Source organism: Drosophila innubila (assembly GCF_004354385.1).
Source record: "Drosophila innubila isolate TH190305 chromosome 2L unlocalized genomic scaffold, UK_Dinn_1.0 4_B_2L, whole genome shotgun sequence".
NCBI lineage: Eukaryota > Metazoa > Arthropoda > Insecta > Diptera > Drosophilidae > Drosophila > Drosophila innubila.
The window spans coordinates 23211282-23225950 of record NW_022995372.1 but is presented as its reverse complement, the minus strand read 5'-3'; the positions used below and the strand labels follow the sequence as shown (position 1 = coordinate 23225950).

The 14669-nt window shown below is 34.2% G+C and overlaps 1 long non-coding RNA gene across 1 annotated transcript; it reads left to right on the top strand.

The window, feature by feature from the left end:
- The first annotated feature begins 11677 nt into the window (after positions 1–11677).
- Positions 11678–13347, top strand: LOC117780978. The gene is made up of 2 exons (XR_004617131.1): positions 11678–11799; positions 12865–13347. It is a non-coding gene; the product is annotated as an uncharacterized LOC117780978 (long non-coding RNA).
- The last annotated feature ends 1322 nt before the right edge of the window (positions 13348–14669 follow it).

The window sequence follows — 14669 nt, the reverse complement described above, 5'->3', positions numbered from 1 at the left end:
GCAGCAAAAAATATTAGTGCTGTCCGAATTGAACAACAGTTTTTAAAATCGTTCCTAAGACCACCAGCGGAAATATCAATGCATCTATTCAACGGAATATTGATCATTATTTCCATTTTTCAAACATTTTTTAACTTTGTAAATTATAGTTTCTATTACACTAGGCCACAGACAAAAAGTTACAAGAACCAAACCCACTTTTTTGGATACATTTTGGGCTCTATATGACGAAAAACATTTTTTATATATAGTGAGATTTTTTTTTAGTATTTTAAAAATTCTGTATTTTTTTCGTACCTTTTCTGTCACATTTGTCATCATTACTCGAGAATGATAAGACCGACTTTTAAAAGCTTTACTTTTTCTGAAAGCTAATGAATATATCTAAATATAAAAAAAAAAATGCATGAATGTACATTTCCAAAGGACTGAAAGTGAGCGATTAATTAAAACTAATATTTTAAATGAAATTACGTGAAATTGTATATTCCAAAATACGAGACATCGTTACATTTTGAGCATCACTAAAAATATATATTCAGCCTTGGATCGACCCTAGAATGATAAGCATAGTCCGATCTACATAAGATTTCTTCTTGTTTCTATGATCGTGTATAAATATGTACAGTATAGCACACATTTGTTGGTGCCGCCGAAAATAAGAGCAATTAAAATAAAATACTTCATTATGAGAGCAAATGAAATCACTTGTATTTTGTCAAATTAAAGTCTGTTTGCATTGTTAGCTCAATGATCCTAATGTTGTATTTAATGTTATAAATATATATATGTAAAAATTAAGAGAATTTGATAATTCATTGCGTTGCGTGCCGTTTTAACTCTCTTGTTAAGATCGGGAATTCAATATATTTAATGTTATTAAGTCCATCTCGATGTTCACAGCGAAAACGGTAATAATTTTGTCATTTTTTGACAAGATTTAGTAAAATATTAATTGTAATGTAATAATAATTAAGCCATAATCATAAGATAGATTTTTTAAAGCAAGTTATTATTAAATAAAATAATTGCTAGACATGAAAACTGATGTGATCATGGAAAAAGAAATTGTATGTGAGTTGCAGCCGCATAAAAAAAGTAAAAAAATCTTAATTAACTCACATTTTGCATCAGAATGAGAAACCTTAAAGCAGTCTTTTGCGTTCTTGCTCACTTTTAGAAATCTTTAATTGAAAGTGATTCGTAATAGTCGAAATCAAACACTCACAAAAGTCATTGAAATCAGAGTCGTTTTTAACCAATGTCCGACTGGTTGATTTGATTGCGATGCCAGTTGGCCATCGTCAGCAGTCTATTGCCTTTAAGGAAATCCCAAAAAGTGAAAAGGAAAGTAAGGAGAGAAAAAGAAAGCAAGAGAGAGAGAGAGAGGGAATACAAAAGACGCTGTCGCATCGTTTCGAACGTTCATAAAATAGTTGCGAGAAATATTTTCGAATGAAAACAATGCATTCAATTTTTGGTAACAAAAAGAACAGCATCAATGGCAGAAGTAGCGACAGTAACTGAGTCTAGAATATCCCGGCAAAAGGAAAAACTCAACCAATCTGGCATTTGCATTGAATTTGAATTAATAGGATTAGAGGAATGGCCATTGATAGCAGTTCGATGGCTTGGGCAACTAAATTAAAGTGTTTTTCACCATAAAATTAAACGCAAATGTTGACTTACCAACAAGTGTGTGAGAAAATAAAGAGTGAGTGAGAGAAATTGGACATTTAAGAAAGGTTGGACCTGGTTTGAAATAGGAGCAATCTGATAAGTCTGATATGGCAGCTAAAAAATATTGCGGCATACAGCAACATTTTAATTATCGCAATTCCCCAGGGCGCAGTTGAACTAATTGTCCTTCTCTTAATCCCGCCCCCTTGTCACTTTGCTCTACCTCAGGCCCGACACGCGCTACAATTAAACTATGCCCAAGCATAAAGGACACAACGACAAAGGACGAAAAACCACACACAATGCCAACTGTGGGCCTTATCAGCAGGAAATGCCAAAAGCTGTTGTCTTTCCAAGGGGAAGGCAAGTGGAAAGAGGCAGCCTCTAATAAGAAACCAAGTGCAATTTGTGGTAAGCAAAAAAACATGAAAACAGAGGGATAAAGAGAGAGAGAGAGCGAAAGATAGGAAAGAAGGGTATCCCATCAACTAACAGAAATTACGCATTCCGTGCGAAATGTAGATACGAGATAATCATTTTAATAAATTTCAGTGTGACAAATGAGTCATTTACTCTATTTGCTTGTTCTACTCTTTCTCTTACCTTGGCCCATGGCAACTAGAGGGCTTACTTCATGCTCTGAATTATTAATAAGCGATACCATTACCCAAGGCAGGTCTCATACGAGCTGTCGTAATTGATGACTGACCCTACAGCAGTAAGTACTAATTGTGCTTAGTTTATGTATCACCATCGTTTAGTTTATGGCCCGCAAATTGTCAAACGACATTTGTGCCCCGTGACTTATGCTAATGAACCCCAATGACTATGTTTAAAAGGTAACCATACGAGTCACCAGTCAACTTGAAAGATAATTACAATTAAATGTATTAGTTAGTCATATGTTAATGCAAGTGAAGATGCAAACCGGTAAATTAAGATCACTAATAAAATGGAACTGACGCCAAATGATAATGAAAATTCTAAAAAATATGCAAGGATGCTTTTTCCCAAGAATCAGTTCTGACTCAATGCTGTCTCTAAACGTAAAATATTGTTTATTCAATTTATACATAGATATACCATAAGTATAAGTCTCCTTGTACAAAACATTGCTTATTAACTAACGAAATCTTGATGATTTGTTCATAAGTAAATCCTTTAAGCCTTAAATTCCGCTCTACAATTTTATTATTTCTTAAACAATTATGACAAAGTTTCTTTCGAACATTTTTGTTTTTTTAATCATATTTATTGTATAGAAATAAACACTATCCACATAGAATGAATGAGAAAATCCTTACAAAACCAGATTGAATAGCAATTTTATTTATTCCATTTATGCAAAAAAAGATACAGTATATTTATATTAATTCAGTCAGCCATAAGAGAGTCCATCATAAATCGGATTGACAAACTCCTTTGTTAATTTAAATAATAAAGCGATATGCTGCTGAAAATTTAAAAATCAAGGCAACAAATAAAATAAATTCAAAATAAATTCGAGGAACTTCAGTCTGCCTAAGGAAATATATTAAGAACTTAACCAACAGATCTTAATTAAGTAAAAATTGTAAAACATACAATTTTGAATTTGAGTCATAACTAGTCGGAAAGGCTATAGTCGACATCACGACCATAGGATACCCGTTACTTGCTTCAATATACATAAAAGTACTTTAAAGAAAATATTTGTTTTTCTCTGAAAACTTTAATTCGCCATGACTACCGTTTTACTTGTCCGATCTTGATGCGATTCAGTAAAATAATAGATAATACTAATAGATAACGTTAATTGCGTGGGGTATATAGAAGTCTGTGAGTGAGTTTGGTATCTCTATCTCTTATAGTCTCTGAGATCCTTTTGTTCATACAGACAGACAGACAGGCAGACGGACAGACACACATGGCTATATTGACTCGGCTATTGATGCTGATTAAGAATATATATACTTTCTAGGGTCGGAGATGCCTCCTTCTCCTGTTACATATACGAATACAATATACCCTTTTACTTATTTTTTGAGTAACGGGTATTAAAATGTGTTTGCTTGGAAACTCAATTTGATGTTATTCATTTTCGCTTGATAAATTTAATTTTTATTTTGCTACAGGCTATTAGTTAATCTAAAAATGTATGCTTTTTACACATTTTATTTGAGGATAAATATTTTGATTTGGTATCTCAGCAAATGCAAAGCTTTCAAGGATGTAGACAATATACTTAGGATAGAGCCTTTTAGGCGAAGCTATTCAAATATTACTTTAATCAAAAAATATGAAAATTTTTTTATTTAATTTGCCAAGGCATTTGGCAGAACCGTTGTGCAAATCTCACAGTAAATTCTTTTCCATTGGCTTAGTTTTGCTGTTATGCCTTCTCTCTCTGTTCCCCCTAGTCTCTTCTTTACCCCTATTTCTCTATAAGGGAGAGTCACTCCAACCACCAACCCCTTTGAAAAGTTTCTTCCGCTTACTGAAACTCATTTGAATGCATTTTCGTAATGAAGATGAATTTGGAGATTGTGTATTTTTCCAGTTCGCGGCACATTTTTTGGAAAATTGTTTGCCCAAAGTTTCAGTTGGTGCTTTAACTTGATTCTCTGGTCGTCTCCCTGGGGCGCTATATATTCGTTTAGAGCTTTGTTTTAAATATATGCTGAGAACGACTTTAAAGCTGGGGCTAAAACACATTTAATATTCAGCAGAAATTCTAAAACACGTATCAGATTTCAGAGCTGGAGCACTTTCTTTGCGCTAAATGAGTTTCAGCTGCAAAATTAAAAACTTTATCAGTGTGCAGGCAAAAAACCCCATTCGTTCTCTCGTGTGTTCAGGGGTGTGACGGCGTACGCGTATGTGTGAGTGTGTGTGTGTGTGTGTGTGTGTGTGAAAAACTTGAAACTTTTTCATGAAGTTAAAGCAAAGTAAAATCAAATTATTGTGGTTGGGCTCGTCCTGGACCGCCGTCCTGGTGTGTCGGGGTGGCAAAAGGATTACGCGGCTGCTCTTGTTCCTGCTACCTGTAACTTGTCGCCATTGCAGTCGGAGCTCAAACCGTGCCACAGGCTGAGGCATCGGGAACGGGAATGGGAATTGGGGCTTCACTGCCAACGGGTAACAGGACCAGACAGTTAGAGCCGCCCGCCTGGCAGTCGAGCTTGTTCACATGAAGTTGGCGCATTCTAATTGAATTTTCACTTTTTTTTTTCTGTCTCCCTCCTTCGTTCTGCCCTCGCATACCGTAACGTGTTGCAGCCTAGGCGCGATTTGCGGGGCTTACATGGCGGCTACGTGATGGCGCGACACGGCACAAAAATTGCAATAATTATTTTTAATCTTAAGTACGACTTTCGCGTAATGAGATTTGGATTATCTGCGCAGCCCTACCTAACACACACACCAAACACACACAAAGAAAGACACACAACGCGCAGAGCTCGAAATTTACGTGCAACTCGACGCATAAAAAATCTTACACTAAAGTTTTTGGGCAACCAAATATGAGGCTGCTTAAACTGGGCAAGGGCTTTAAAAAGCAGGGCTAAACTTCTCGCGTAAGCTATCCTAATATATTTTAGAATTTTTGTTTGTTTGTTAGAACAGATAAAATGTATAAATTCTGAAAGAAATTAGTAAGGATAGCTATCGATAGTTCCATAATAAATTTGTTTCTCACATTCTGGTTGAAAAAAATGTTTTTAAGACAGAAATAGTTATAATATCATCATGCTTGTCTCTCAATGAATAGAATTTGTTGCTTCACAAAATACTATTTTTAAAATGAAAAAATAAGAGAAGTAGTATTTTTCAAAACACTAAAATAAATATTAAGTATCGAACTAGGTGTCCATATCTGTTCTAAAATTTTTCCCACTGAATGTTGCAACATTCTCTAGTCAATTCTTGCGTTTTCATGCGTTTTTTCGCTTTTTGAAGATATTTAGTTGGTTTGGATTGCTCTCGAGATTCACTGAGAATGTCATCGCTATCGCTTGAACTGATGTCATTGATCTTTTTCATATTCATCATATACCAGAATAATTGAACAACTTCGAATAGTGGATTGTGGTGAGAGGACGGCGACTCTTTTGCTTGGGCATCAGCTCTATCAGATGTTTTCTTGGATCCTCTTCTCTTATTTAAGTTAGCAGCTGCACTTAGGGCCGATTGAAAGCGCAATACCTCCCAGCTGCTTAGTTGATCCAAAGTTTTCAATCCTCCGATTTTGGTTGCCTTTAAGAAAGCTCTCTGACGACGACATGAAATGCTGGGAGTTTTACCTTTCTTTTTGGTGGAATGCTTACGTTTGATAGCCATTTGAATTTTGTGCTTTGTTACTATGTTGATTTTGAAATTGAGAGTTGATGGAATTAAATTGAGATCATTTGTGCTTGGGCTTAGCCTGCTTCTCGATTCAATTACAGAATCAACATGCTTTGGGTTTTGTACAATGCATAAATTTGCATCAGGCTGCCAAAAGTTTTTAAAGCAAATATTGCATTTTCATTAAGTTAAAGTTTGATTTTTAGTTTTGTGGTCTGTGATCTGGGGGCGACTTAAGCCCCCGTTCCCGCCTCCGCCTCCGCCTCCGCCATCATCATAATCATCTTCATCCTGGTTCTGCGCGTTTACTTTAAAACTTTTTGGCGTTTTCCTGCCAACTTTTCCATGCCAAACTTTGATGTCTGTCTATCAGGCTAGCTGTCTAGCTATTTGTATATGTAGATATGTGAGTGTGTGAGTGTGTGTAATAATCATGTGCAATACAGATTGAGAAAACGATATCATTGATGAAAACTTTTGACTGGCAGCTGCCTGTGCAAAAGCAGTTGTCAGTTTCAGCGAAAATTTGCTGAAATTTATTTGCCATCAGCTCTAATTTTGGTCGTTGACATCACATAACTAAAAAATTTTAAAACAATTAAGCTGCGCAAAATACAAAATAATTATGCGTTTCAGTCAAAAGATGATGAAAATGCTTATTTACTGTTTTGTTCTCCATTCTCAATAATTTAGTTTATTCGACCGCTTGAAACTGAACTACTTTTATGATCAAAAATATGTTTTAGCAAGTTTTCAATTTTTTATCTATTAATCATTCGCTTGATTTTTTGGTAGTGACAAAAAAAGAATGCCAATAGCATAACTTTGAGCCATTTTCTCACTTCAACGATTTTATACAATAGCTAAAATTGCACTTTTTTGATTGCAATGTCGATTTTATTGCATTGCGTGAAAACGAAATGAATAAAATATTAGTTGGCTGACATCACGAGATTCCAGAGATTTTAATAAAGTGCGCCATGACAAAGGCAACTTCATCAAAATCTTTCGTTATCAATTCGCAAAAAAGCCGCAAAAAAGCAATTGCAGTTCTCTTCTATCAATTTTATTTTTTTATTTTTAGTTATCATACTCGTAGTTGACCAGGCGATTTGAAAATAGCCACAGCAATTGAAAGTTTTGGCTAACATATTCTTTTATGCATTTTCAGTTGAGTATTTTGTTGAACAATAACTGAAATGCAATTTCAATGCCAATTTCGTTGCCATATTGAATGCAATTTGCGGTTGAATGTGCTGCAAAGCAATTGATAAAAATTTTACATTGACAACTATCAAAACAAAATATATATATTTTTGGCATTTTTACATTTCAACTGAAATAAGTGTAAGTTCAAAAGTCTGTAAGTTCAAAAGACTGTATCATACAGTTAACTGACAAAAAGATTTTTTGACATGAAATGAAATGAATAAAAACTCTATATAAAATTCAAAAATATCGCTTAGAAAAAATCGAACTGAGCTATGAAAAATAAAACGAGTCTACATTCTTCTTCTATTCAATTCATTATATCAAGTATCTAAATTCTTATTACTGTCAAATCATTCCGTGCAATGGTCCAGCTAATTGATAAGTCATCTAAATGGACAATAAGCTGCTGTTAAGTGACTTATAATCGTCGTTTTCAACAAGTTGTCAGTTATGCTTTTGTCCAATGAACACGCTTGTCTGCATTCATAAGGACATTTGGCATGCTGAGCTGCCGCAATATGTCCGTCTCGCCTTGCCCCATACTCTATGTGCCCTGTTGCATGCCACGGCATATGCTGCGCATCAACTTGCTCACGTTGTTGTTGTGCTTTAATTTATGCCATGCAAGTGGCATGTGGCACAAGTAGTCTTCGCTGGCTCGTTGGCTGACAACTTGCAACTGGTAGCTAGTGGCAGGTGAAGCAAAACCCATTTTCTTTGCAGCTGATTGCATTTTATAGCATTTTCGCTCTGCCAACTGCCACACTGTGTCTTCCTCCTCTTTTCGCCCTGCTTGTTTGCTTTGTGCCACGAATGAATTTTTTTAAAATAGCGCACAACATTCAGCTTACATGGCTAAAAGCTACTGATGCTTTTTTGGCTAAATGCAATGGAAAAAAATAAATGAAAATTTATTTAGCGAAAACCTTGCACTGACTCTTTCAAATTTATTGGCACAAATCATAAAAGTAAATAGTGTCGAAAATGGGCGTTACATAGAGGAACAGTTAGGGTTACTAGAAAAGGGTTGCCATTCATATAAATTAGTCAGAGTTTTATTTGCATTTCGCTTTCGCTTGTGTCTGGCCGCGGGTCCTTTGCTGACACCAATTTCCCGGCGCACACTTTACGTTTTATATTTGTTTCGCATTTGTTGCATGCCACCCTCCATCCAACTACCCAACTATTCAACTACCCTCTAATGGCCCCTGCTCACTCTCTCCCCCCTGCAGGCCTCGTCGTGGCAGTAACGATGCCCATTATGCAATATAAGTTGCGTTTAATAGTTAATGCAAAGCTTTTAAGCAGCCGCCGGCAGTTGGCAGTTGGAGGTTGAAAGTCGGTAGCGAGCCAACGCGTCGTATGCGCAATGCAACAGAATTGGCAACAAGCTGTTGAATTTTATTTTTAGTATGGCTGCCGCATTGACTCACGTTGCAGGCAACAAGGCGTAACAAACACTGTCTGTAATTACATTAGCTTTTATTTCTATTTTCCTCTCATAACATTTTTTTTATTAATGCTCTCTTCCATTAAAGCAATTAATGACAGAGACGATGGAGAAGAACGGCATGAAAAAATCCAGAAAATAAAACGTGCACACTTGGCAGTGAGGTAAGTGTAGTTAAAAACAAAAAGCAGTAGTTAGCACAAGCTAACCAATGATTAAAAACACTTTCATAACACAATTCCATTTGTGATAGTTGCTGCTTTTAAGTTTAGTCCCAATCAGGATACTTTTCGTATAGCACATAAGCTCTTTTGCTAACGAAATGATAGGGTATAGTTATCGGAAAGTTGAAGCATTATAATGATCTGCTTACTATGCTTTTAAAGCCAAGTCAAGTGCTAGACACAAGGAAAAAAGGAAACAATCTGGTTTATTGGGTCTAGAATTGAAGACAGTGATGAGCGTTGGTGTATACTTACTTGTACAACTAACTGGGTCAATCACTTAACTCAACACCCACCGGACCACATTTGTATATTATTTATGGACATGCTGATTAAACTGCAGTTCTCTCGACTTCATGTGATACTCTTAGTTTAATATTATACAATTTTATATTTAACAAGTAAGAACGCTTTAATCGAGATACCATCTATGATGTACTTGTTACATAATTCAGATATACAGTAAACATTCTACATAAGCAACTGTCATTACAATAGGTTAAAAAAAAAGTTAAAAAAAAAAGTTTCCCATGTGCAAAGTTTCTTAAATAGAAAATAAGGAGTATAAATTTTAAATTTAATCAGTTTTGCGATATAAAGATAACTAAGAAGTTTTATTTGTAAAAATATTCTTATTTAAGTCTATTAAGAACAGCGTTTTCTCTGATTCATCGCATAAACAAGATTTTTTTGGTGGTAAGGTTATGGATATTGAACCTTCTGCAGACCTCTAATGATTTCTTGCCATCTTTCAATTTATTATAATTTCAAATTATTTATTTAAAAAGAAAACGGTATTTTTCTTTCCCCCCATATTAACGGAAGTATGGAATTGTTATAAAAAAAATCAATACTAGTTGCTTGTAAAGAAAACTTGAATCCAAAAAAGTTGCTTATACAGAGGTTGCTACAATAGAAAATTGCTTTTGTAAAGGTTGTTTTTATAAACCGTATGGTTTTAATAATGTTATATATTATTATTATTATAATTTTTATTTTAAATAGTTTAGTTATAATAATGTTGCTTTTGCTTTTTTTTATTTGGTCTTATCATTGGGCTCTAACAATTAATATAGAATGTTTTCCTTGAATTTTCTGAAAATGATCATACAAAAATATTCTATAGAGAAAATGCAGTTATTACTTCATATATGTAGTTGTAAATATAGATTTAGATGAGAAATTAAAGCTCTGAAGCTAAATTCAATTGAAATGGGCTGGCAATTAAATAAAATATATACATAAAAATGAAAATGGAAATGAAGCTCAGCATGACGACAGTCAGAAAAATGCTAAGGCTGGTCGATAGAATGATAATAAAACTAAATGCCGATGGCAAAAACAACATCAAGTTTAATTTAATTGCATTTTACAGAAAGTCATCGAAACGAATGTAAACAAACAGAGAGAGATGGTGTGGGAGAAAGGGAGACAGAGTGTCAACATTTTGGATTACATATAAACATATTAAACTGAATTAAATTGGAATTCAATTGAATAAAATTTTAAATGCTCTTTGGGAATTAAGAAGTCAAGCTGAGTGTTTTAATCAATGCCATTTAGGTGGAGTGCTAATCAGCTGAGAGTGTTGCTACGTGTTGTGATTAGATTGGCCATTAGTCTTTAATAAGGTAAATATTGCACAGCTGCTAAGCTCTAAGCACATCTATCAATCGATGTCCTTCAGCTACAGCTACTGAAATGACAATGTAAATAATTTAGATAGAAGAAATCACATCAACACGTTGATAGCTTGAGCATGGAACAAGGGCCCGAGCCATTTATCAGCTCCCAAGTCCCATAAATAAAACAAATAATACAAAATTATGCAAAATAAAATGTATAAAAACCATTGAAATATAACCGGCAACAATATTCAACAACAAACATGCAGAGAGAAAAAGGGTCTATGGCCAGAATACATTTGGCCTAATAGATGTGCTGAATGAAATGGGCCTTGCCAGGAACCCGCAGGCCAACCATTGTATGTGTGTGTGTGTGTGTGTGCGTGTGTGTGTTGCGTTAAACAAATGGCCGATGACCCATAATAAAAATTATTATGAATGAACAAGAACAAGAAAAACCCATTGGCCCCCATTGCCTAAGCCCTTGAGCGAATGAATTGGGCATTTTTTTTTCCTCGAGAGGAAGGAAGGCAACTAACGACTCCCGACTCTCCTTGACTGGAGTGGCTTGCACCCTTTGGGAACTGCTTGCACGATTCGACAATGGTATGACTGCCACACACACAATTCCATTGGGCTTTGTGCCAGGACACGTGCATCAAGATTCAATTGAGAGCTACAAAAAGGAAAATGAAAAATATTTCTAATATGTATGTTGATGGAAATTCTGTCATAGCATTGATTCAATGAGGAAAGAGTATTGGACTAATAGTTACTCTTAAAGTATAATCTGCTTGTTCTCTTAATGCAAAATCCATTAATTGAGAAGAAAAATGAAATAAGAGAAAGGAGCTGAGAACATCTTTGGTCGGCTCAGTCAATCGACAATCTACGTCGAGATAAGAACATATTCGTTCTTCTTAAAATGCATGATTTGCCTTTTTTCTTACATTTAACATTATAAAGTATATGTATTTTCTGCAGCCTCAACAGTCCGCTTACTTATCAGAGAATAGCAGAGCAAATATGCTGGCAATACTCCAGTGTGTACAAGTGTGCATTGAGTTCTGGAATTAGTCGGGGTATAGTTGTTCGGAGTGGAGAGCGATAGCGAATGAAGAGAGTGAAATGTTCAATTTAAATGCTATATATAGTTTAAAACAAGAAGAAGTGAGTTCAGTCGTCATTTAATAGCACAACAATGTGGTCATATCTGGGAATATGGGTACTGTTACTGGTGACAATAATCAAAGCCTATCCGAACTTGAATCATCGCCCAGAGGTGTCGAATGGCGGTGCGTCGCTGGTACTCGTTAAAGGATCAATGTTATGAGAAATGTTGCCAAAAGTTCACTTCAATCGGCCTGAAATATCTCTGCGCAGACTGCGAATCAAAGTCCCGGCAGAAAGCAACAATTACAATTAAAGCAAAAAAGGATTTTTCCAAAGTAGATAGCGAATTGATCAATAGATTAAATACATATTTAAATAGTGACCCCATTTCAATTGGCCTACAAGTTTTCTGCTCACAGTTCGATTCAAAGTTCCGGCAGAATGCAACATTTTCATCGGAATCCAAAACAAATAAAACTGAAGTGGATAGAACTGTATTCGGTCCTCAATGTTATAAAGATGAGAAAGGGAAGTGTAAGAGGATGAAATTTGTTTCTTAAAACTATATTAGTTTTTTATCAATGCAATAGAATTTGCCATTGACAAGAAAATATAAATCTTAAACAGTCAAAATAAATTAACTGTAGTATTATTAAATTAGTAAATAAATGTTGAAAAATTAATTTGATTTAAAATATTTAAGATTTCGCGATTTTAAAGAGCCATTTTCGAGGTATGATAAATATCTCCATTATTGATAAAAAATAAAAAACATAGAAATGAAATTTTAGTTCAGTTTAGTTAAGCATGTTTTAAAATCTCTGGTCGGATCAATCAAGCGACAATCTGTGTCGAGATGAGAACATATTCGTTCTTCTTAAATTATTATGAAAAACAGTTTAATTTTTTTGTGCATGAGCTGCCTTTATTTTTTACATTTCACATTATAAAGAACATGTATTTTCTGCAGCATTAACATTCCGTTTACTTATCAGAGAGTAAAAGAGCAAACATGTACAAGTGTGCATTCAGTTCTGAGTGGAGAGCGATAGCGAATGAAGAGAGAGAAATGCTCAATTCAAATGTTATTCAATAGCTATATATAGTTTTAAATAAGAAAAAGTGAGTTCAGTCGTCATTTAATAGCACAACAATGTGGTCATATCTGGGAATATGGGTACTGTTACTGGTGACAATAATCAAAGCCTCTCCGAACTTGAATCATCGCCCAGAGGTGTCGAATGGCTGCAGAGTGACGGTGCGTCGCTGGTACTCGTTAAAGGATCAATATTATGAGGAATGCTGCCAAGAGTTCACTTCAATCGGCCTTGAAGATTTTTGCGCAAACTGCGAATCGAAGTCCAGGCAGAAAGCAACAATTACAATCAAAGAGGATTTTTCCAAAGTATATAGTGAATTGATTAATGGATTTAATACATATTTAAATCGTGACCCCATTTCAAATGGCCTACAAGTTTTCTGCTCGCAGTTCGATTCAAAGTTCTGGCAGAATGTAACTGAAGTGGACAGAGTATTTGCTCCTCCGTGTAATAGGGATCATAAAAGGAAGTGTAAGAGGATGATATTTAAATCTTAACATTATATTAGATGTTCATCTATGCAACAGAAATTGTCATTGACATGAAAATATTAATGAACAATCAAAATAAATTAAATGTTGTATTATTAACTAAGTAAATAAATGTTGAAAAATTAATTTGATTCAAAATTTTTGCAATTACAATTGCAATTCACTATTCATCCAATTCTTAGATTTCGCAATTTCTTTATCGAAGCAAGGCATTTAATGAACCATTTTTGGAGAATGAACAAATGTCAAATGAACAAGGAACAAGAATTTGTTGATTAAGAATTGATAGTTATTTTCAAGGTAATTTGGGGCGCTGAATCCAAATCTGCACTGGTTTTTTTCTATCAGCTCGACTTTTAGCGATATAACGTTATTTCCAAAATTAAGGCACTGCCACTACATATATTGGAATATCTGGAAAATGGTTTACAATATTTAGTTAATACAAACCCAATAGACCCCTGTACTTTTTTAAGTACGTGGTCTAAAAATCTCCAAAAATCGTCAACAATATTATCTTTAAGCCGTGCCTATATTGACTTTGCCCAGTAGTTTCAGAGATATCGTTGAAGTTTTGCGAAAAAAGATCAATTTTAGGCAAAAACAAAATTTCTGTTTTTTTTAAATTTTTCGTTTAGCTCAATATGTTTCAAATAAAAGGAGCTTTATTTCAATCAGTAATCTGTTCAAAAATTCAAAAGTTATTAACATTTCAATGAAGTTACTAAATATTTCTTTCATATGATTTTCTTAAATTAACTTTTTTAGAGGGTTAAGAAATTTCTATGCAATTTAATGGGTTTTGGGTTAGTCATTGAAATAGATTAAATGCACAAGAAAACTTAAATTGGCTTCCAGAAGAAAATAAAAATTTGTATTTAATTTTTTTTTTTTTACTTTTTTTTGTTTTCTACTCAGTTTGGTTTTCTTGAACTTAACTGCTGTTGTTGAAATTAACAGAAGTTTTTTTTACTAATTTAATGTCGCTGATTTCAAATCTGATATCAATTTTATTTCATCAGCTCGCGTTTTTGAGTTACAGGTACTAATCGAATTTTTGATTTTTTTCTATAAATAAAAGTTAAAACAATCATAGCATTACTTCTCATTTTTTTAGAGATGTAATTGTTCTCGATGAAAAAAAACAAACTTTTGAAAATCACCCAATGAGGAGTAAAGCGATCAGATTTGAAATCAGCGACACCAAATTAGTAAAATACTTTTATGAATTTTAAATCAACACACAAAAAGTTCAATTTTGTTCCCTTGTGTAATTGATTAGAAATATGAAAGCATAAAAATGAAATTTCAGTTCAGTTTAGTTAAGCTTATTTTGAAATCTCTGGTCGGGTCAGTCAAGCAACAATCTGTGGCGCAATGAGAACATATTCGAATTGGTAATTTGTCAAAATGGTTTTGTGCTCAACTGTATACAAATATGGAAATAA